The sequence below is a fragment of the Xenopus laevis genome, chromosome 4S (assembly GCF_017654675.1).
Source record: "Xenopus laevis strain J_2021 chromosome 4S, Xenopus_laevis_v10.1, whole genome shotgun sequence".
Taxonomy (NCBI): domain Eukaryota; kingdom Metazoa; phylum Chordata; class Amphibia; order Anura; family Pipidae; genus Xenopus; species Xenopus laevis.
In genome coordinates, this window is record NC_054378.1 from 2,956,180 (window position 1) to 2,979,283 (window position 23,104).

Consider the following 23,104-nt stretch of genomic DNA (forward strand, 5'->3'; position numbering starts at 1 on the left):
TCTGCCACATAGAATCCCAAAAGACTCTCATTGTATAGAGCTGGCATATTTTGGTTTTTCTTTAGGAAGCACCCGCTTGTTGCCTAGAAGAAGAACATACAGTGGTATCAAGGGGGTTTTTTTCACACTGTTTCCTGTATGGAAACTGACTGCAATGTCCTATTTGCTATACGTTCTAAACATCTGTTGTCACTCATTTGTTTTGGCACGGCCCTGCACATCCTCAGTTGCTGAGGGATATAAGATTGTAGAAATGCACAGAAGTACCATTTGAGCATGAAACGCATAAGCAGGGTCTGATTGGGCCAGCGGGACACTGGGGAAAAAACCTGGTGGGCCCAGATCCGCGTTTCGGAGGCTCCTTCCCGCCGCGACCTTCCTTTGTCGGGTGGTCGTGGCAAAAAAATTGTTTACCTGATAACCCTGCAGTGCTCCTGTTTGCAGAAAACGGCACCAGGACGGAGTTCTTCTCAGCAAGAACCATGTAGTGATCCTCTTCTTCCATTTTATCTTTCTTTACTACCCCAGGGCCGACACATACACAGTAGTTTGGCGGACTTCTTTGTTAAAGTTTGACTGCTCTACTGCACTTGTTCACCCATGCGAAGAAAGAAGAAGCAGGTAGAGGATTGCTCTGTGGGAGCAGAGATAGGAGCATCAGGTAAGTGAATACAATCCCTGAAGCATTGTCTAACCATTGGCACCCCTGAGTGATTGTTGACTTTCCCTCTCTTTTATGCGCTTATTTTACATTCTAGTTTTCCGGTAAATTTTAATCAGAGACTTCTTTATATATTGCATTTAGCCTATACAGTTTCCAAACATGTGGGGGGATGATATCACCATGAAAGCATGAGATAAAACCAACTGTTTTTGGTCTCTGACCAGTAAATGTAACAGGAGGTCAATCAACAGATTGTTTTTACAGATGTAACTGATACTGATAATCTTGCATTAAAACAATGAACTAATCATAAAGGAATTTCAGTATTTAGGAGTTCCCGCTTGCAATTTTCCACTTCAGAAAAGCAGAAGGAACCTTGGGAGGGAGAGTCAGTTTCGTTCATAAATTGTCCATTTTCATGAAATATACTGTAGGCTAAAGCTCACCCATTGGGTTTTGAAGCACAGCCAATACTGCTCATGGAATGTCTTCTAAACTCAAGCTCACCCACTGGGGGTTTAAAGCACAGCCAGGTCAGCAACGTCCCTGGGTAAGTTTCCTATTTTCAAAGGAAATGGAAATTTTACGATCTAAACTGAATTTCCTTCCCGGGATTCCTTATGTGTTACATTTAAAGGAGGGTCTCCTCAATCCAAATATGTTTCATGTGGATTCACTTACAGAACATATAGGAAAGCCTAAAATAATCCTGATTTAACTGGTTAGTCAGGGGGTGTTCTTGTTCTTCCAGATAGGGAATTGTAGGGGTGGGGGTTTAAAATTAATCTAAAACTACACTTATTTTCTCCCCTTAGCAGAAATGGAGTTACAGAGCTGAAGGTTTATGAACGCATTGGTAATATTTGTGCAGACATAAGAATGCAGGGATTGAGACTCTTATCAACTGCCCTGAGCCATGAATACATTTGTTTATTCTGTGTTCTAAATTACTGCCCAAACCAATACAACCAAACCAATACAACTCCCATGGATATATATTCATCTACTAACAGGATCTTCAGAAAATAAACTGGACATACATATGCGATTTGAAAAAGCTAGTGGCTGTTCGGAATTTAATTTTAGCTGAGTTTAGGGCCAGAAGAAATGGCATGTGACTAGGGTGCAATGATGGCGGGTGCCGGCTAGGGTTGCCACCTTTTATAAAAAATTTTACCGGCTGCTGGGGGGGCGGGGCCTCAAATGGCGAGGTGTGACGTCAAAAGAGGCGGGCGTGATGACAAAAGGGGCGGGGCCACACGACGGAGACCCGCGGACGCTAGAAGAGGCAAAAAAAAAGGTAAGTTGCAGGGGATTGGGGGCAGGCCGAGGGCTCCTTTTGATCGTATTACAAATTTACCGGCAGCTACATTGCCGGTAAATTTGTAATACCGGCCCCGGCCTTGGCAGGTATTTTACCGGCTAGGCCGGTAAAATACCGGCCGGGTGGCAACCCTAGTGCCGGCACATACCTTCTCTGACACTTACCCCTAGTCCTGTCCCACTGTCTCCACCCTCCTCACTCATGCCGGGACTATTTCCTCAATGTGCACTTCTGTTCACTCGTCCTTGTTAGACTGAACCAAAGCTTGAACATGTTTGGGATAGGGATGCCACCTGGCCAGTATTTTACAGGCCTGGCCGGTAAAAATGATGGTTGATCCCAATGTTATTAATAGGGAAAAACATAAATATATAGGAAGGCTGATATTTTTTCTTCCAGAAAAGGTGGCAACCCTATGGATGATCCAGAGGATTTTAAGAAACCAAAAACAAGCAGCAGTATCAAGATAAACAATGTGTAGACAATCTGGGGCTGTTGGTCTTTATTTTTTTTAATCTGAGATAATCTGTGCTGGGAGTCACTGTTTTGTGTATTGATTGTCTGTGTTTTGCTTACTTCACCTTCTCAGATTCCACATTTCTCAGCCGTCCTGCCCCCTTTGTCTCGTTACTGTTTGTGCATCTGTATACACACTAAAAGGAGCAAAGAGTATAAAAGCCAAGGTGTGGGCTTGAGCAAGATCAGGAGTAGCAAAGGAGACGTGGCTATTGTATATTGATATTGCACTAGCAGGTAACAGAGTCATATAGTGCATCATAAGGGAATGCTAGGCAAGAGGATGGTATGGTTCTCTAAAGAAATATTTTTTAACAGATAGTTTTTTTTCTCGGAAAGAGCCAGCACTTTAAGATGGAACTGCTTTCTGGCAGGCTGTTGTTTCTTCTACTTAATGTAACTGAATGTGTTTCAGTGGGACCTGAATCACTCCAACTTGCAGTACAGCAAGACTGACTGAAGTTTATCAGAGCACAAGTCACATGTCTGGGGGCAGCTGGGAAATCCCATTGCATATTCTAGTTAAAGCCTAAGCAGTGCTTTGCAAGGGAAATCCCTTAGGGCCCAGGAATGAGCCCCACCCTGGTCTGCCTAAGCTCCATCTGGCCCATCAGAGGTCCCCTTTCATCGATTTGACCTATGAGCTTGGATAGGCCCTATGATAATCCATCACTGGGAATAATGTATCCTTCCCTGAATATAGAACAAATATGTAATCATTATTCAGAATGCTTGGGACCTGGGGTTTTCCCATAATTGGATCACCATACTGTATGGCTACAAAAAATATATAAATATGAAATAAAACAAATAGGATTGTTTTACCATTAATATGTGTTAATGCAGCTTTGTTACTATCAAGTACAAGGCACCGTTTTATCATTACTAAAAAAAAAAGGAAGCCATGTTTAATTTATAATTATTTGCTTTAAATGAACACTATGGATGATGGACTTCTCCTAATTGGGGGATTTCTGAGAAAGTGCATGACTCGGAGCTTTTGTGTGAACAGGACCATTAGTTGTTTCAGTTCTGTTACTGTCCACACTGAATGTAGAGCCAAGGTCACCGGTCTGACGGTTCCCTTTTATTTGGATAAACGCAAATATATTTCCAAGAAACTCGTTTTCTTTGTATTAAGGTGTAACTTTAGAGGAAAAAAACGTGTTATTTTTGGAGGGGGTACTGACTGATTCTAGAATCATTAAAAAATGTGTTATTCACAGACATTCGAATGCTAGGGGGCCCATTCACTAAGCTCGAGTGAAGGAATAGAGGAAAATAGAGGGAAAAAAATTCGATTTTCGAATGGTTTTTCTTGGATACTTCGACCATCGAATTGGCTAATTCGATGTTCGACTACGACCTTCGACTTCGAATCGAACGATTCAAACTAAAAATAGTTTGAATATTCGACCATTCGATAATCGAAGTACTGTCTCTTTAGGATTTAATCGTTTAGGATTTAATCGTTTATTCGACTTCGATATTCGAAGTCAAAGGATTTTAATTCGGCAGTCGAATATCGAGGGTTAATTAACCCTCGATATTCGACCCTTGATACATCTGCCCCTAGGATGAATATTTATCAAAATCCAAATTTGTCTGATTATATCCAACCAAATCCGCACGGGTTATTTTCCCTTATTTATCGATACATTTTCCCGAAAATCTCCACTACTGGAAAAAAATTGTGAAAATCGTACGAATTTTTTGGATTTTCCACCCGAAAACTCCAATTTTTATTCAGATTTTCACCTGAAAACCGCAAAATTTGCACAAAACCCAGCACAGATCAGGATATCTTTGGGACTTCTCCCACTGACTTATATGCAAACTCGGCAGGTCTAAGATGCTGGATTTTCTGACTTTTTCCATCCTCAGGGTATAATAAATCATGAAAATTTTTATTTTTTTTTTCACTAAAAATTCGGATTTTATAGTCAAAAAACTGTAATTTTTCGAGTTTTTGATATTTGGACTTTAGGGTGGTGGCAGACGTGACCACTAGGGAAGATTAGTCGCCCAGTGAAAAATCGACTCTTCTTCGGGTGACTAATCTCCCATAAATGCCTTCTATGACTGTCATTACTTTCTTGTGAAAAACCAGTGGTTGCCAATTTATGGAAACTCCTGTTCCCATTTTTGGATTTCATGATACTCTGTGGTTATTTAGTTTGCCACTTCCCCGTCTAATTCTTCATTTCAGTTCTCCCAATTTGTATAAATTCTGTCTTCATACAGCAGTTGGGTGTCGGATAATCATTGACAGTTAGATCCAATATATCTTATAGGGGGGCTCCTTTTGCCTAGAAGATGTATTAGAGCTCACTCTATTAAACTCACCAGACATCATGTCTCTCTACATGCAGGATTTGTGCAAAAGGCAGTTATTTTGTTAGATTTTGTTTGTACTGGAATTAGTTATTTGAGTGAGCTCTAATTCATCTGCTAGGAAAGGAATCCCCCCTATAAGATATATTGGATCTAAAGGCCCCCATACATGGGCCAATAAAAGCTGCTGACAGACCGAGTCGACATGTTATTGGCCCATGTGGGACCCTCCGACGGGCTTCCCCGATCAATATCTGGCTGAAAGTCGGCCCAATTTCGATTGGGCAGGGTAAAAAATCCCGTCAGTGGGTGATATCAGGCTGATCTAGGGCCCAACGATTGGATTATAATGCAAGAGAACAGGCGCACAGTTGGATCGCGGGACTGCATCAACCAACAGATGCGGCCGCAATCCGACCGTGCGCCCGTTCTCCTGCATTATGATCCAATCGTTGGGCCCTAAGGCCCACGATCGGATCAGCCCGTTATCGCCCACCTCAATGTGGGTATATTGGGTAGAGATCCACTCGTAGAGATCCAAGTGGATCTCCCCTTGTATGGCCACCATAACTGTCAATGATTATCTGACACCCAACTACTGAATGAAGAGAGAATGAAGAGAAACAAATGCTGAGAGAGGAATAGTGAAGATAAACTTGATTATTCAGAAACAATGCAGAATTGATTGTATTTACAAGTTTTTTCGTATGATGAACCTTGTATTAAAATTTCATTTTTGTGATAGTTCCCCTTTAAGTGCAGGGCAGGGTACAACGAGCAAAAAAATGGGGGCAAGCTTTCATGTTTTCTACACTTTGCTCCTTGTCCTATCAAAGACGAGTCCAATGAATACAGCACTGCCTGCAGACGGGGCATTTTGCTATATGGGCAGAAAACAAATCACAGACACAGAGAGAGAATGGCAGCAATTTTATTTTGTGCAGGGCGCTAAGTGCAAAATACATGGCAGATTGCACCCAATTTTTTTTAACTGTTCTGCATATAAATAAATGAGCCCTGTTGTCTAATGCCTGTCTGGATGCAATCTGTTTGATTGGGTTAATAGGATCCTACATTATATAGGTTTCTGGATCTGGAACCTTCTCACTCCTAGGGAAATCTCCTACAGGGCCACCCTAAGAGTTTGTTGCCACCTGCTGGGCAATAAAAGTAATGCACCACAATCAAATAGAATTCACCTCCATACAGGGTCGGACTGGGGGGCCCGGGGCAGGTCTGGACTGGGAATCAAATTAGGTCCTGGCAACCAGCCCAATAAATAGGTTCTGTCTATGGCAACTGACAGCAGCCCATCTGGCATTTGCCAGAACCCACAGATTGCCAGTCTGGCCCTGACCCAGGGCCACTGGGGTTACTGCTCCAGAGCCACCCATAGCTGCGTTGGTGCATGGTGCTGCATTTGCATGCATACAGGCGACGTATCGTTCGTGCGAATGCAGGAAAGATTGTAATTGTAATATCTATATCCACCTTAAGTGCATGTGAGAATTGGTATGGAGACCATGAGTCCTTTGCAACATACTCTAAGAATCCTGATACACTGGGGCAGACTCTGTGCGTGACTTGATATTATGCTATTGAATATTTGGGGTGTAAAGGATGTATCTTTCTGCTTTAGAGCCACTCATTCCCATTTACTTTAGTGCAGAACACTCTGCTTCTTCAGAACCACCAGCTGCCCAATGGGCTGTGGCTAAAGTAGGATGAGGTTATTGGCTCTGGGTTCAAGTCTTGGGTGTTTCATGGACTTAAGTATCTGACGGCATTGTCTGCTTTATCTAGACATGGTGAGTCATATTACAGAACTGATGAGTAACGGCTGTTTATATTCCTCCTGTTTCTAATTACCAAGTCTCTGCTAAAATCTCCTTGTCAATGTCAGACTGGGGTACCTGAGGCCCATCAAGAATCCTGACATAAAGCCCAACACATCCATACTGTACACGGGGGGGAAAATCATATTCATATATATACTATTCATATATCAAAAGTCCACATTTTTATTTGTATGAAATGGGCAATCGAAAGATTTTCCAATACTGTACCTTCCCCCTATTGTTCCACAGCACAAACATCCAGATTCTAATATCATGCTCTCTCTGCTCTTGCATACCTCCACACAACTCATGGATAGTACTCACCGGGATGTATTTACAAGTGACCGCATCCAACTGCACCAGCTCCTTATAGACCTCAAAGCAATCCTCCCCTCTTGGTGCCAGTCAGGGGTCCCCAAGATATGTCAAAGTGTGTAAAAGGAATCTACAGCAAGGTGATGGCATGTAGAAATGTGGCAGTTGCAGCTGAGCTTATCAACATAATTGTGGCAAAATTATTTTTTGTTTACAATTACTGCATATTGAAGATTAAAGGAGAATTCAACTGTAAAGTAAAAAAACCCTACCCTACATAGACCCCCCCCCTCCTCCCCCCCCAGCCTAGCTGCTACCCCGGGCAAATGCCCCTAAGTCTTTACTTACCCCTCGGTGCAGATTCTGTTCTGCGAAGTTCATGGGCGACATATTCTTCTCTTTGGCATGGGCCAAAAGTCACGGAAATTGCCAAACACTGGTCTCATTCCAAAGATTAACGAAGAGAAGAAGATGGCTGCTGTGAACTCCGCTGGACAGAATCTGCACCGAGGGGTAAGTAAAAACTTAGGGGCATTTGCCCAGGGTAGCAGCTAGGCTTGGGAGGTGGGGGGTCTAAGTAGGGTATGTTTTTTTTAACTTTATGGTTGAATTCTCCTTTAAAGGCCAGATTAATTAATGGTCGAATTGACTGTCAAATTCGACTAGGGAATTATCCAAACTCAATTCGTGTTTTTTTTAAAAAAAATTCAAATTGGATTTTTGAGATTTATCATACTCTGGCCCTTTAAGAATTCAAATTTGAATATTCGCCACCTAAAACCTGCCGAAATTGCTGTCTAAGTCAATGGGAGAGGTCCAGGGATCAATTTGGTGTTGTTTGTAGCCTTCCTGACATGGAATTTTGTATAATTCAAATCTAATTGAATCCGAGTTTTCGGGTCGTTAAATTTTTTTTCAAAATTCTATTTTTTTTAACAAATTTCCCCCAATTGAGTTTCAAAAAACTCACATGAATTTGAAATTCGACCCTTGATAAATGTGAAAGAGAAAAGAGAAAGTCCCTTATCCTGTAGAGCTTACATTCTAAAAAGGTAGGAGGGCAGTTAGTAGTGGGTCACATTAGTTTAGGAGGAAATAAAATAAGTGTTTTTAACTGCAGATTTAAAGAAAAATCGACTGACAGGTATTTACCATAGGTGTGAATTTGATTATAGAAGGAGAGAAAAGAATCAAGGGTTAACCCTGAAAGCATGCTGAGTCAACAGGGTTAATGAGGGTTAATGATCATACCATTAGAACTAATAATACAGGGGGCATAGATCAGTTCTAACAGGCAGTTAGAGATTTGAGTCAGAATTTCACATGCTAGTAAAGGAAGAGATAATTGTATTTGACGAACATACACATAAGTGTCATTTATTTACTGCAAGTGTAGTTGCGGTTGTGCCTTTTTGGCGAAATAACCATTCATAGAAAGTACTTGCATCTAATTGCACTTTGTATAGTTGTGCACTGCACCACTGCCTTTGTCCTGCATTGCTTCACAGCAGCTTGTTTATATAAACTATAGTAGTACTTATCTGTTATCTACTGTGTATCCTGTGCTTGAATGGCTGCCCCCATGGCTACACAGCAGCTTGTTTCTATAAACTATAGTAGTACTTATCTGTTATCTACTGTGTATCCTGTGCTTGAATGGCTGCCCCCATGGCTACACAGCAGCTTGTTTATATAAACTATAGTAGTACTTATCTGTTATCTACTGTGTATCCTGTGCTTGAATGGCTGCCCCCATGGCTACACAGCAGCTTGTTTATATAAACTATAGTAGTACTTATCTGTTATCTACTGTGTATCCTGTGCTTGAATGGCTGCCCCCATGGCTACACAGCAGCTTGTTTATATAAACTATAGTAGTACTTATCTGTTATCTACTGTGTATCCTGTGCTTGAATGGCTGCCCCCATGACTACACAGCAGCTTGTTTATATAAACTATAGTAGCACTTATCTGTTATCTACTGTGTATCCTGTGCTTGAATGGCTGCCCCCATGACTACACAGCAGCTTGTTTATATAAACTATAGTAGTGTTTCTGAAGCAAACAGAACTTTTGAATTAGTGCAGGGCATTAGTTACTTTAAAACACTTTATACATAGACATCACGAAACTGCATTTTATTTGAATTAAGAAGATACAAAAACACAAAATACTAAAAGCACGTTATAGTAAGACAGATATCAGTCAGTATCATTTAATTACAATATTATCCAGTGTTACGTTGCTCTTTGCTTATATGTCATATTAATTATTATATAATATACCATGGAAAATATGGCAATATGCTATTAGGAAAAATGAGGTTGTTATAACTCCGCCTGTGGATCATGTTTTGGTCGTGGTCTGGAGAGGGTGAGGTTCTCAGTTAACCTCGTGTTGTAATGGGATCTGTTATCCATTAACCAGAAAGATCAGAATTACGGAAAGGCCATTTCCCGTAGACTCCATTGTAATCAAATAATCCAAATTTTTAAGTCTGATTTCCTTTTTCTTTGTAATAATAAAAGAGTATCTTGAACTTAATCCCAACTAAGATATAATTAATCCTTATTGGAGGCAAAACCAGCCTATTGGCTTTATTTCATGTTCACGTGATTTTCTTGTAGACTTTAAGTAGGAAGATCCAAATTGCAGAAAGATCTATTATCCAGAAAACCCCAGGCATTCTGGATAACAGGTCCCATACCTCTACTTTAAAATAAAGGGCACATTATTCTGTATTTAATTATGTAACAATTTATGTTCCACTTTTTTTTAACAGGACTTGAGGCAAGAGTCAAAGGTATGGAAAAATCCCTTAAAACGAATATACGGTACACAAAGTTGTTTTATGTGTATAGCAATAAGGTGGACGAACCTGTGCCCTACAGAACTGACAGTCAGACTGTACATCCACTAGCTGTCAATTCATAGGTCATAGGCCCGTACACTCGCTTCCTCTCTGTTTTCGCCTCTCATGGTTATTAAATAGTCTCAAACTTTCACTTGAGTGTCTGGATCTGTTGCTGTTGGTCTGCTTTATCCATATGTAAGTGTTCCATAAAAATATGGAAGCATCTCTAGTAATGCTATTATTGTATAATGTCTATGCATATGTAGGTATATTTCTATTTATATAGCACTATGTCTTCACAAATTAAATATTAAATACAATGAGCAGTTACAAGACCAAGGGGGTTATGTAATAAAAGGCACTATGTTTGCCCAGGAGCAGTAACCCATAGCAACCAATCCGCAGGAAGTACAGTCCTGCGCGGAACCAATTTCTAAAACCTGGACCCAAACCCACAACCCGCACTTTGATCCGCTACCCAAGCCTAGGGTTGCCACCCGGCCTAGCCGGTAAAATAACTGCCGGTATTACAAATTTAACGGCAATGTAGCTGCCGGTAAATTTGTAATACGATCAAAAGGAGCCCTCGGCCTGCCCCCAATCCCCTGCAACTTACCTTTTTTTTGCCTCTTCTAGCGTCCGCGGGTCTCCGTCGCGTGGCCCCACCCCTTTTGATGTCACGTCCGCCCCTTTTGATGTCACGCCCCACCCCTTTTGAGGCCCCACCCCCAGCAGCCGGTAAATTTTTTTATAAAAGGTGGCAACCCTACCCGAGCCAGACCCAAAAGTGCCTTAACTGCAACCCGACCTGCAACCTGCTAACCACCATCAAACAGGAAGTGATGTTGCTGCAAACCAGAAGTGATGTCATCAAAGTGGGCGGGGACAAAAACACGTTTTGTAAAATTTTAAAAGGACTAAAATATAGACAATATAACATAAGATCAGAAATTTAGATGAGTCCCGCGACCCGCATCTATACCTGCACCTGAAAATCCTACCCTCATTCCGCAGGGTGCCCTCTTTTTTTGCAGGTACCCGACCCGCTGCAGGACTCTAGCAGGAAGCATTTACTGGTCACCTGTTCAAAAGTAATCATCTTATTGGTTGTTATTGGTTACTGCTCCTGGGCAAACTTAGTGCCTTTTATTATATATATGGGTAACAGTTAGACAAGAGGAAGAAGATCCATACCCTGTAGCTATTAATTATTCATTTAAAAAAATGTATAGAATTGGAAATATATTTCAGTATAGTTGCTGTTCAGGCTGACATAAGAGAAATACACTGGTGTATGTAGGAAGCAGACCCAGAGAAAAGGGGAACCTGAACCTACTCCTTCTATTATTGTTAGAAAATCCCTTCCAGCCGCTCTCCTGCTTACGCTGTGCAGATGGAGCGGCGCCATCGTCTTCTCTTCGGTAATCATCGGGGTCTTCTTCTGGCGCTTCAGCAATTTCCGTGGCTCTCGGCGCATGGGCAGATGTTTTGGGACCGGAAGTTTGCGTCAACTGCGCATGCGCTGATACGCCGCTCTCTTCCCGAAGATTACCGAAGAGAAGAAGATGGCGCCCGTGAACTCTGATGCCCTGAATCTGCAACGAGGTGTAAGTTGGGGAGTTAGGGGCATTTACCCAGGGTAACACCTAGGCTGGGGGGGAGCAGGGAGGGGGGTCTATGTAGGGTAGGGGATTTTACTAAAAATGGTTCTCCTTTAAGGGCAGGAGAGCAGCTGAGCTTGGCACTTTCCATATTCTTTGAGTGCAGATAAGCAGATATTATTCAAAGCATGCAATAAACATATATTACCATTAGAAATTAGGAAACCCATTTACTGAAAATATTGTTATATTAATACTTATTATTAATTGAACGGAGTCGGATGGCAATGTGCATATACAGTTTTCCTTGGTAGCAAAATATCTTTTCTGAGCAGCCGACGTCACTTGAAGAATCAGATGCACATTACAGATAACAGCATCTCCACCGGAATATTCCATTTACTTCCACATGGAGTTGCTGTTACAAGTGATGACCATCAGCGTCTCTATCAGGTTATTCAACAGATGATCTGATACTGTAGCCCTAAAAAAACACAAAACAAAAACCAGCTGTTAACTGGGAGCAGGTCAAATTTTGTATTTTAAACTTGGATTATATAGTTAAGATTTATATCAGGAAGGATTATACAATTTACTCACAGTACTGTACATGACGTGTTACCTTCTGGGTTTTTTATATCTATTTCCTCCTTCTACTTCCTTCTATCCTAGTGATCTTCAGCTTGTGACTCTCTTGTGACTCTCTACATCCAACTAATATGATGACAACGGCTAAGGGGCCGATTCACTAAGGGTCGAATATCGAGGGTTAATTAACCCTCGATATTCGACTAGGAATTAAAATCCTTCAACTTCGAAGTCGAAGGATTTAGCTCAGATAGTTCGATCGAACGATCGAAGGATAATTCCTTCGATCGAACGATAAAATCCTTCGAATCGAACGATAAAATCCTTCGAATCGATTCGAAGGAATTTAATCCAACGGTCGAAGGAATATCGTTCGATCAAAAAAAGTTAGCCAAGCCTATGGGGGTTAGCCCATAGGCTAACATTGACTTCGGTAGCTTTTAGATGGCGTACTAGGGGGTCAAAGTTTTTTGACAGTACTTCGACTATCGAATGGTCGAATAGTCAAACGATTTTTACTATGAATCCTTCAAGTCGTAGTCGAAGGTCGAAGTAGCCCATTCGATGGTCGAAGTAGCCCAAAAAAAACTTCGAAATTCAAAGTTTTTTTACCTTCGAATCCTTCACTCGCAGTTAGTGAATCGGCCCCTAATTCACTAAAGTGCGAAGTTGTGTCCTGGGTGCCGAAGCGACTTTTCGATAGCGATACTCTTTCAGTGCGAGCATTTCATAGCAATGGTTCGCTAGCGTTCGTTTCTGGCTGGCCGAAAAGTCGCTAGTGATCTTACAATTAGGTCAATTTGAATAGGGCGGGTACATTACAGTCGTATGGATGTCTTTATTAGAGATGTTGGTGCAAATGATTGAAGTGGCCATTTTTTATTACACATGTCCAAGGAACCTGAATAAAGACAAAAGAGATCATATAATGCCCTAGACATGAGCCCACTGTAAAATGAATGTTCCATGGCCCTCAGATGTCTTGGGGAAAATGTTAACCCAAAAAACGTTAGAACTTTTGCAGGCAATCCAGCTTAAAAAAAAGAAAAGTCGCCAGCGTTTTTTCAACTTTAATGCATTTTGGGCTCACAGGATATGAGGTAAGTGACAGAAGATTGAGGAAGATGAAGTTTGGTCTGAGGTGGCGAAGGCAACTCTGGCGAAAGAGTTAACGCTCAGTAAAATCTGCACTTTCGTGAATTTGCAAAGCAACGACCATTCGCCTGAGCGAAAAGTCGCGTGGTGAATGAACGCTAGCGACGGTCTCTTTCACTAGCGAATTGTCTTCTGCGTCTGTTAGTAAATTGACGATGTCCCTGCGGATGTGATTTCTGGTGAATTTTATCTAGAGACGGACACTTCACCCTTTAGTAAATCTGACCCATTGAATTCACCAGTTCCTGGTATGTTGCTCACAGGCCCGGATTTGTGGCGAGGCCACATAGGCCCAAGCCTAGGGCGGCAGAAATGTAGGGGCGGCATGCCGCCCAGCCGCAATCCTGCCCCCACAGTGCTCCCGTGATTTTTCAGCAGGATTCGGAGTCGGCCGAATCCTTCTGCCCGGCCGAACCGAATCCAAATCCTAATTTGCATATGCAAATGAGGGAAATCACGTGACTTTTTGTCACAAAACAAGGAAGTATAAAATGTTTTCCCCTTCCCACCCCTAATTTGCAGATATATATATATATATGCATATGCAAATTAGGATTCGGTTCAGTATTCGGCCGAATCTTTTGCGAAGGAAGCTATTTTGTAGGCATTGCTTAGACAGTATTATGCATTACAGTAAAATCCTGGCCTGGATATAAATAAGCAGAATGTGAATGAAGACGGGAGCATCTCATATGGAGCTTTCCCTGTATGTTCCATGCCCTGGGGAAGCAGCAACAAGCAAAGCAATAAATACACTTGTTGAATCTATAAGCCGCCATTTTTTCCATATGATTGTCTTTAATGTTATGGCAATTGTAGACATTAGACAGTATACATTTGCTTTCATATGATGGGTGATGCATGTTTTATTCTGATAATGTCAGATTAGTGAATTGTAACTATTCCCATATCAATAGATGCCAATGTTTCAATGTCCTTTATATATTGATAATGGGTTGAGAGCAGAGGATCTCTTGTATTGATTATGCCCATATTGTTTGGCCCATTGTGTTTTCTACACAGGGTAGTGACATAGAGACTCTGGCAAAGCCTATGGGCCTTAGTGTAGACAATGACATCATGGAATGACAATTTACAGTAAGTTCAGATAGGGGAGGGTGTGACTGATATACAGATAGACAGATATTCTGCATGGCTATTTCAGACAGATCTTTCCTCCCTCAATCCCTCTCCAGTGATCTCACGTTTCACACACACCCGCAGCTTTGCCTCGTGTTCAGGCTGCAAAGTTCAAAAGTGAACTTGTTTTTCACTTGCTGCATGTTTTATAGGCTGGTAAACTTTTTAACAGGGATGTGCCTTGAGCCCATGATTAAGCACCTTGGTGGTACGAAACGCGTAGGGCCTATGGAGATTTATACTTTTAATCAAGATCAATAAAGACTTTTTTTAACTTATACTTTTGGCCCTGTGCCGGATAGCCCTTTCTCTTTGCTGTACACATCGATTTGCCTTTATCCATGTTCAGAGAACCAATGGAAGAAGTGACTTGGACTCTCCTATGCTATTTCTCTCTTTCTGGGTTTCTCATTCTGCCCCTGCCCAGGGGTGTAACTATAGAGGAAGCAGGGGGGGCCCAAGAGGAATAGGGGGCCCCACGAGCAATATCAACATATATTTGTAAAAAAGGACAAACTCTGAATATTTTTGGGGTCCTAAAATTAGTTAAGCCCCTGCCCTTTACTTCAATTCATGTCATTGGTTCTATTCCTCCATTTTTCAAATTTTCTTTTTTTAACAGTTCAATTTTATGAAAGAATAACGTGCAATTTTAGTTTCCGAAGACGAAGCGCTCCGAGTGCCATTCCACCGGTGATTTAGATTCTAGCTGGTGGGAAGGCTTTTCAGGGAGATTAGTCAACTGGGGGCAAAATCTCCCGAATCGTAGCGTGTGCCCTTACCCTAAGGGTGGTGGCAGACGATGCTACTGGGGGAGATTATTCGCTCAGAGACAAATCGCCTCTTCTTCCGACAACTAATCTCCCCTGAATGCTTTCACGCCGGCTAGAATGTAAATTACTGGCAGGATGGCACTCGGATCGCTTCGGCTTTCCGAAGTTGCCCGAAGTTTCCTTGTGAGGCAACTTTGGGCGACTTCGGAAATCTGAGTGCCATCCCGCTGGCAATTTACATTCTAGCTGGCGGGAAGGCATTCTAAAGACAGAAGCGAAGATTCGGGGAGATTTAGTCTCCCCGCGACTAATCGCCTCTTCTTCGGGCGACTAATCTTCCCGAAAAGCCTTCCCGTCGGCTAGAATCTAAACCGCTGGTGGGATGGAACTCGGAGCTCTTCGTTTTCCAAAGTTGTCTCATGAGGAAACTTTAAGCGACTTCGGAAAATGAAGCGATCCTGCCGGCGATTTAGATTAGATTTAGTCGCCCGAAGAAGAGGTGATTTGTCACCCAGTAGCCTCGTCTGCAAACACCCTAAAACTTTTATCTGTTTCCTTAAATTGAAACGGTGGGGGCCTTTTTAGTATTTTTAGGTTCTTCATTTACTGCTGTTTGTTGTTTTGCCTGCTCCTCAAGCTCCTTACATACTGCCAAATACAGACATATTTTCTACTCTGCGCTTCCCTATATATATATATAGATATATATATATATATATACAGCTGCTTGCAGAATAAGAATGAAAATCAAAGGCATTTGTTATAGTGGCAGCTGTGTGTAATATGTGCTTGTAAGTGCTGGTGGGAGATTTAGCATAGCAAGAGCTAATACTTTGTTTGATTTGTAAAGATAATATATATAATATACAGTATATATATATTGTTATTTTAAAGAGAATGATCTCTCCTCATTTAGTTGTTTCCCACTATAACATAAAATATATATATATATATATATAAAATAGCTCACCAGAGTCTTGAATCGCAGGGTGTCTCTGGCATGTCACCTGGACAGCCCAGAAGGGGAATGAGAGGTCTGTAAAAGAGCTTTCTATCTTTTTGACTGCCTCAGGGAGGAGGGGTGCTGCCCAGCCCAGCAGTGAGGGGTTAAACATTAACCCCGGCTGTAAATGTTTGATAAACCCTAGAGCAGAAGTCACTCGCACAGTGACAAGGCCAGGGGCTGTGGTGAAGAAGAAATGGGTGTGGAGCGTAGGAAGCGCGTCAGCGAGGGATTTACGCTTTCTGTACACTTGCACACAGCCTCGTACACACACCGCGTGGAAAGTGTCACTTCAAAGGATTCAGACAAAAATAAAGTATCACTGTCAGACAAATACAGGCCGCATATATCACCTTGGAGATACTATATGTACAAAGGCAGTACATACAAGCACTATCTTGGCCTAAGTCTACACACTAACAGCAGGGTCAATATTTATCAAGCTGCAGATCATTTGTGAATACCGAATGCTTCTGCTCTGCATCACTTATTTTACATTCACACACGCAAAGGAATAAAATACAAATAAATAAGGTTTATTCCGTTTCTTTGCTAAACACAGGCAGCCCTAGATTTAGAATGGCACCTGTTTAAAATGCAAAACACAAAAGTGGAGAGAGACCATTTTTGGAGTAAAAGTGGTGGTAAATTGGAGTAAAATACTTTCTCCGTATTCACAAACCGCCTAAATTCTGACACTTTTCATTTTTTAGTGAAAGAAAGAACGTTTACGAACACTTTTATGAAAACGACATAAAAACGGTGCAAAACGACATTTTCTCCCGACATTTTAAAAATGGAGTAAAGCGCAGTGTAACTCTTCCCCAAGGGGCAGGTTTATCAAGCGTCGAATTGAAAATTTGAATTTTTAAATTTCTAATTTCAAGTTTATTTTAGTGTGATTCGACTAATCACCATCTAAAACCTGGCGAATTGGTATTTTAGCCGATGGGGGATCTCATACAATCAATGTGGAGTAGTTTGGTGAAGTTTTGAAAAACAAACATTCTTTTTAAAAAAGGGAAAAATATTTTTTTTTAGTGCCCCTAAGGGTCGAAGTGAAAATTCGAATTTAAAAAATTCAAATTTTCAGCTATTTTTTGTGTACTTCGACTAGGGAATTGTCCAAATTCGATCTGAATTTGAAAAAAATTTGAAAATCGAAATTTATTATTTATTTATTTATTGTAATGTCTCTTCGACCATTCGACTTCGACCATTCACCGTCTAAAACCGGCCAAATTGCTGTTTTAGCCTATGGGGGACCTCATAGAACCTATTTGGAGTCAGTTGGTGGACTTTATAAAATCAAAGTTTTGTTTGGGCAAAACTTTGATTCTAATTCGATCGAATGCGCTATTACTTTGATTCGTATGATTCGAATTCGGCCTAATACGGACCTATTCGATCAAAAACAGACCTATTCGGCCAAAAAAAAAACGTCGACTTAATTTCAGTTGGTCTTTTTGAATTTTGAAGTTTTTCAAATTCGAAATCCGACCCTTGAAAAATATGCCCATAAGTGTCAGATCAATTCTAAAATAATCTGCTCTGCTTTCAGCCAATCTTGATTTCTTGATTTGGATCTTCATGCCTTAAGTCTACTAGAAAATCATGTAAATATTAAATAAACCCAATAGGCTGTTTTTGCTTCCAATAAGGATTAATTATATCTTAGTTGGGATCAAGTACAAGCGACTGTTATATTATTACAGGTATGGGACCTGTTATCCAGAATTCTAGGGAACTTGCATTTTCTGGATAACAGGTCTTTCTGTAATTTGGATCTTCATACCTTAAATTAACTATAAAATCATATAAACATTAAATAAACCCAATAGGCTGGTTTTGCTTCCAATCAGGATTAATTATATCTTAGTTGGGATCAAGTACAAGCGACTGTTTTATTATTACACAGAAAAAGGAAATACATTTTTAAAAATTCAGATTATATGGATAAAATGGAGATGGCCTTTCCGTAATTTGGTGCTTTCTGGGTAACGGGTTTCCGGATAACAGATCCATACATGGCCATGAAATAGGCCAAATGTTTAGAAGCAGGAGGGCTCACTGACACCTGGGCCCACTGGCAGTTTTCCTGGTATCCTGGACGCTGTATATATAATTTTATATATATATATATATAGTGAATAAAGTACCCCCTCTTGTAAAATATAAGGATATTATAAGTTACCAAGGAGTTTCATGACCATATAAAAACACGAGGCCGAAGGCCGAGTGTTTTTATACAGGTCATGGAACTCCGAGGTAACTTATAATATCCTCATATTTTACAACTGGGGGTACTTTATTTATTATAATACACAAATTTCAATGAGTCATGTGACAGAAATGACATCAGAACTCACCGTTTATAACTGATGACATCAGAACTCACCGTTTATAAGGATATAATTTACAGGATATTCATGGCTTTTGTGTATTATATAGTGAATAAAGTACCTCCTCTTGTAAAAAATAAGGATATTATAAGTTACCAAGGAGTTTCATGACCATATAAAAACACGAGGCCGAAGGGGGTACTTTATTTATTATAATACACAAGTTTCAGTGAGTCATGTGACAGAAATGACATCAGAACTCACCGTTTATAACTGATGACATCAGAACTCACCGTTTATAAGGATATAATTTACAAGATATTCATGGCTTTTGTGTATTATATGTATATATGCACTGGGGTCATTAGAAGGGGTTGAAATGTTGTCACAAATAAACGATGTAACTAGTGTCTGGTTTTGTTTCTCCTTGTTTTTAGACACTATTATGTTGGCTTACTGTGCAGTCTGTGTGTCGGACGGTGTGACTTTGCCCTACGTCTTTGTCTTTATGATCAACCTTTGCCTGTGGTTATCACTACTGTCATATACTTTAATTACCCTGCTAAGCACAGTGACAGCACCAGCAAAGAACTTTAACCCCGAGATAACAGAGGCAATATGATAAATAAGGAGTGATCAGGCTTCCTGGTGGTGTAATTCATAGATCCTACAGAAAGCCCACCTGATGCCTTCTGGGTCCTCATCTGATATAGTTATTATTATTTCCAATGCCAATTACTGAGCATCAATCCGCTTGTACAGCGCAGCCCAGAGTTGCCTTAAACATTGCAGACACTGTTTTATTTGGTAGGGATGCATCCAATCCAGGATTCTGCTCTATGGCTGAATCCAAAATGCATGGATATGGTGTAGGGATGCACCGAATACACTATTTTGTATTCCGCCAACCCCCGATTCCTTCACGAAAGACTCAGCCGAATACCGAACCGAATCCTTATTTGCACATGCATATGCAAATTAAGGGTGGGAAGGGGAAAACATTTTTTACTTCCCTGTTTTGTGACAAAAAGTCACACGATTTTCCTCCCGCCCTTAATTTGCATTTGCAAATGAGGATTCGGATTCGGATTCGGTTCAGCTGGCTGAATCCTGCTGGAAAGGGCCGAATACTGGCCAAATTGCGAATCCTGGATTCAGTGCATCCCGAATTTGGTGCATGCGTTTATAACTCGATTCATAGATGTCAAATATATTGCTAATGCATGTGCAAGATCTGACTCATATCAGCTCAAAGAAAACATTAATAGCATACCTAGTCGAATAAATTAAAGGAACAGTAACATCAAAAAATGAAAGTGTTTTAAAGTGATAAAAATAAATGGCCTCTTTCACATCTCTTTCAAACCATCTGTCCTCTCTATCCAAAATGTGTACATTATTATCCTCAAATTAATAGCCCTCAGGGCCGGAACTAGGGGTAGGCAGAGTAGGCACGTGCCTATGGCGCAAAGGTGGAGGGGCGCCAGGTACTTACTCCTACCCCTAGTCAGCTCCCTTCTGTGCCGACCGCCCACTTGTTCTATTTGCGGATCTTGATCTATTCGCGCATGCGCACGAGTGTCTTTTCGGCCATGCGCACAATTATCTAGCTCGCGCGCATGCTTCCACACTTCTTCCTGTTACAGTTAGAGCTGCAGTATTTCTGGTCAGGTGATCTCTTCCTGTTACAGTTAGAGCTGCAGTATTTCTGGTCAGGTGATCTCTTCCTGTTACAGTTAGAGCTGCAGTATTTCTGGTCAGGTGATCTCTTCCTGTTACAGTTAGAGCTGCAGTATTTCTGGTCAGGTGATCTCTTCCTGTTACAGTTAGAGCTGCAGTATTTCTGGTCAGGTGATCTCTTCCTGTTACAGTTAGAGTTGAAGTATTTCTGTTCAGGTGATCTGTTCCTGTTACAGTTAGAGCTGCAGTATTTCTGGTCAGTTGATCTCTTCCTGTTACAGTTAGAGCTGCAGTATTTCTGGTCAGGTGATCTCTTCCTGTTACAGTTAGAGCTGCAGTATTTCTGGTCAGGTGATCTCTTCCTGTTACAGTTAGAGCTGCAATATTTCTGGTCAGGTAATCTCTTCCTGTTACAGTTAGAGCTGCAGTATTTCTGGTCAGGTGATCTCTGAGGCAGCACACAGACCATCACAAAATGGTGGTTCAAGGCAAGAGATGTAAAAGGACAATATTTACTTAAATATATATTCCAGTTTGGTAAGATTCTTTATTATGCCACTTAATATGATATAAACTATATGTTGCTTAAGTATTCATTTTGGGGGTATAGTTTCCTTTAATGCACAAGTTGGCAAGATGAATTGTAGGACGGCAGCAGAATGGTGATAAATCGTTGGGTTTTGTTTCAAAAATCGTGGTGACAAATTTCTCAGTGTGTCTTCTCCCTAACACTTCAATAAACAAACTAATCACTTGAAATACAGTTGTCATTTAGGAGCCTGAACAACAGAAAAAAAACACTAAAAAAGCAAATTAAACCCTTGGCTAGTGCTAAAGGTTAAAAAGATGAGAGGGAAAGGTGGGGTGAGTGTGACTTTGATAAGATGTACCGAAAGTCTCAAGGTACAAGTATGTGAACGAGGAGGAAGATCACAGGATTCTTAAAGAGATACTGACATCAGAAAATAAACTTTTTTTACTATATATAGTAAATTCGTCTTTGAATGCTATTTATAATTTTGCCATAAAGGTATTTGCCTATTGCTTTTACATTACCTTTCTTACTACCCTGTTCCTCTATGAGGGGGCTGCCATATTTGTGCAGCAGGAGTCCGTTAGCATTAGAACATCTAACTGACAGGTTAAAGGATAAGGAAACCTTTAAATTAAGTGAATGTAAAATTGATGAGGGAACTATTTTAAACACTTTTGTAATGTACATTGTTATTTATTTTGTTGTAATTCCAAGATATTAAGGGATACATGTGCTGTTAATATGAATGACTATTTTTTCAACAGCGCCACCTGCTGGTCAGTTTCCCACCAGTCTGACCAGCAAGTAGTCAAGGAAGTTGTCAGGAGAAAGAAAGAGGCTGCTCTGATGTTCTTCTGCTTAGGAAAGATGTGAGAAAGGTTTCTAATTCTTTTCCTAAGCAGAAGAACATCAGCCTCTTTCTTTCTCCTGACAACTTCCTTGACTACTTGCTGGTCAGACTGGTGGGAAACTGACCAGCAGGTGGAGCTGCTGTAACAAAATTCATTCATATTAACGGTACATGTATCCCTTAATATCTTGGAATCAAAAGAAAATAAATAATGAATGTAAATAACAAAAATAATTATAATAGTACCCGCATAAATTTTACATTCACTTATTTTAAAGGTTTACTGATCCTTTAAAGGTGAACCTTATACAGCCATTTTAATAGAGGACTTGCATTGCTGCGTAGTTACAAATTCCCCTGTGCTTGCGCAACTCTCGCTGTATTTTGTAAGCTCCCGTGCAGGTGGGCATGCGCAGTGGGATATATAAGGCGATATTGGTGCAACAGACCTTCCAAAGATGGCGCCTGCAATCGAAAGATACTGGGGAACTTTAAATTCCTAAAGCAAGTGGTATTTCGAGCTTAAAATTAAGCAATTTGCTAGGGAGAGGCTTTATAAAAACTACGCAAAACGCGTGAGATAGAAACGCAAATCCCATCAATAGAGCACGTAGAGATGCATTAAAATTGGCGGGATTGAAAAAAAAGGCAGGAAAATGTAAAGACCGAGGACGTAAATTCGGGGTTATAATGTATGTAAGTCATGTCTACACTAGGCAACATAATGTAGGGGTAATGCTAATCAGACACTTCTGGGGTCAACATAATATTTTCAGCTATTATTGTCTGTTTTCCCTTCATTTTGCCCCGCATTCCTCTCCTGCGTGTCAGTGCCACCTGGTGGCCACATACGGGAACATCTAAAAGGAACATTTTCCTGTTTCGGGAGGCTTATGTGCGCCGTTTAGAGAACATGGAGAAAGTGCTTCAGGAATCCGCATTCTTTCGCACTCATGGGGTCAGTGAAATACTGAACATGGGATTATCGGGCATAGATTCAATTCAAGGAGGTTTATGGAGTTTTATTGAACAAAACCAAAACGCTCCGACAGTAATCTTTGGGCGAGGCAAGAAAACCCCACACTCCGGTGAACTTGATTTAGGGCACAATGGCCTTTTTGATTGCTGCTTTGTACCTGTTTTATCCCCAAATGAGTGACCTCACTTATTGACCTCCACACTGCTATTATTTGGAACAAGCCTCAATGAATGATTCATTGACACAGAATCAGCATCATGTCATGACTGTTGGGTTTCTATTACTCTACTACACCTAATACTGTAGTAAATGATTTGCCTTGTGTAATTTCTACCAAGAACAGCCATTGATCAGGTTAGTGATGTCGGATTGCTGTTATTCTGAACACAACTGTACATCACAACACCAAACTGAAAGGTTCATAGGTGAGAAACAAGCTTGCAAGCTAACCATTGATACTACTTGTTTCATTTTATCCAGTTACTAATAAATATCTCAGCACTCAGTTTGCAAGCAGCTTGTAGTGCATGAGTCCAAGTATGTGATATATATATATTTATATCTGGAAATATATATAATAATCATTTACTTAAAGGGATCCTGTCATCGGAAA

General features: G+C 40.7%; 1 protein-coding gene across 2 annotated transcripts in view; it reads left to right on the forward strand.

Moving 5' to 3' along the window:
• Nucleotides 1-506: 506 nt before the first annotated feature.
• LOC108715166 (serine/threonine-protein phosphatase 2A 56 kDa regulatory subunit beta isoform) overlaps nucleotides 507-23,104 on the forward strand; it is a 59,793-nt gene continuing 37,195 nt past the window's right edge. Inside the window, exons 1-2 of one of the 2 annotated variants that reach the window (XM_018260072.2) lie at nucleotides 507-661; nucleotides 9,774-9,794. The gene's annotated coding sequence lies outside the window, so the exon portion shown is untranslated. The remainder of the gene's footprint in view (nucleotides 662-9,773; nucleotides 9,795-23,104) is intronic. The other variant, XM_041560789.1, reaches the window with a different exon arrangement.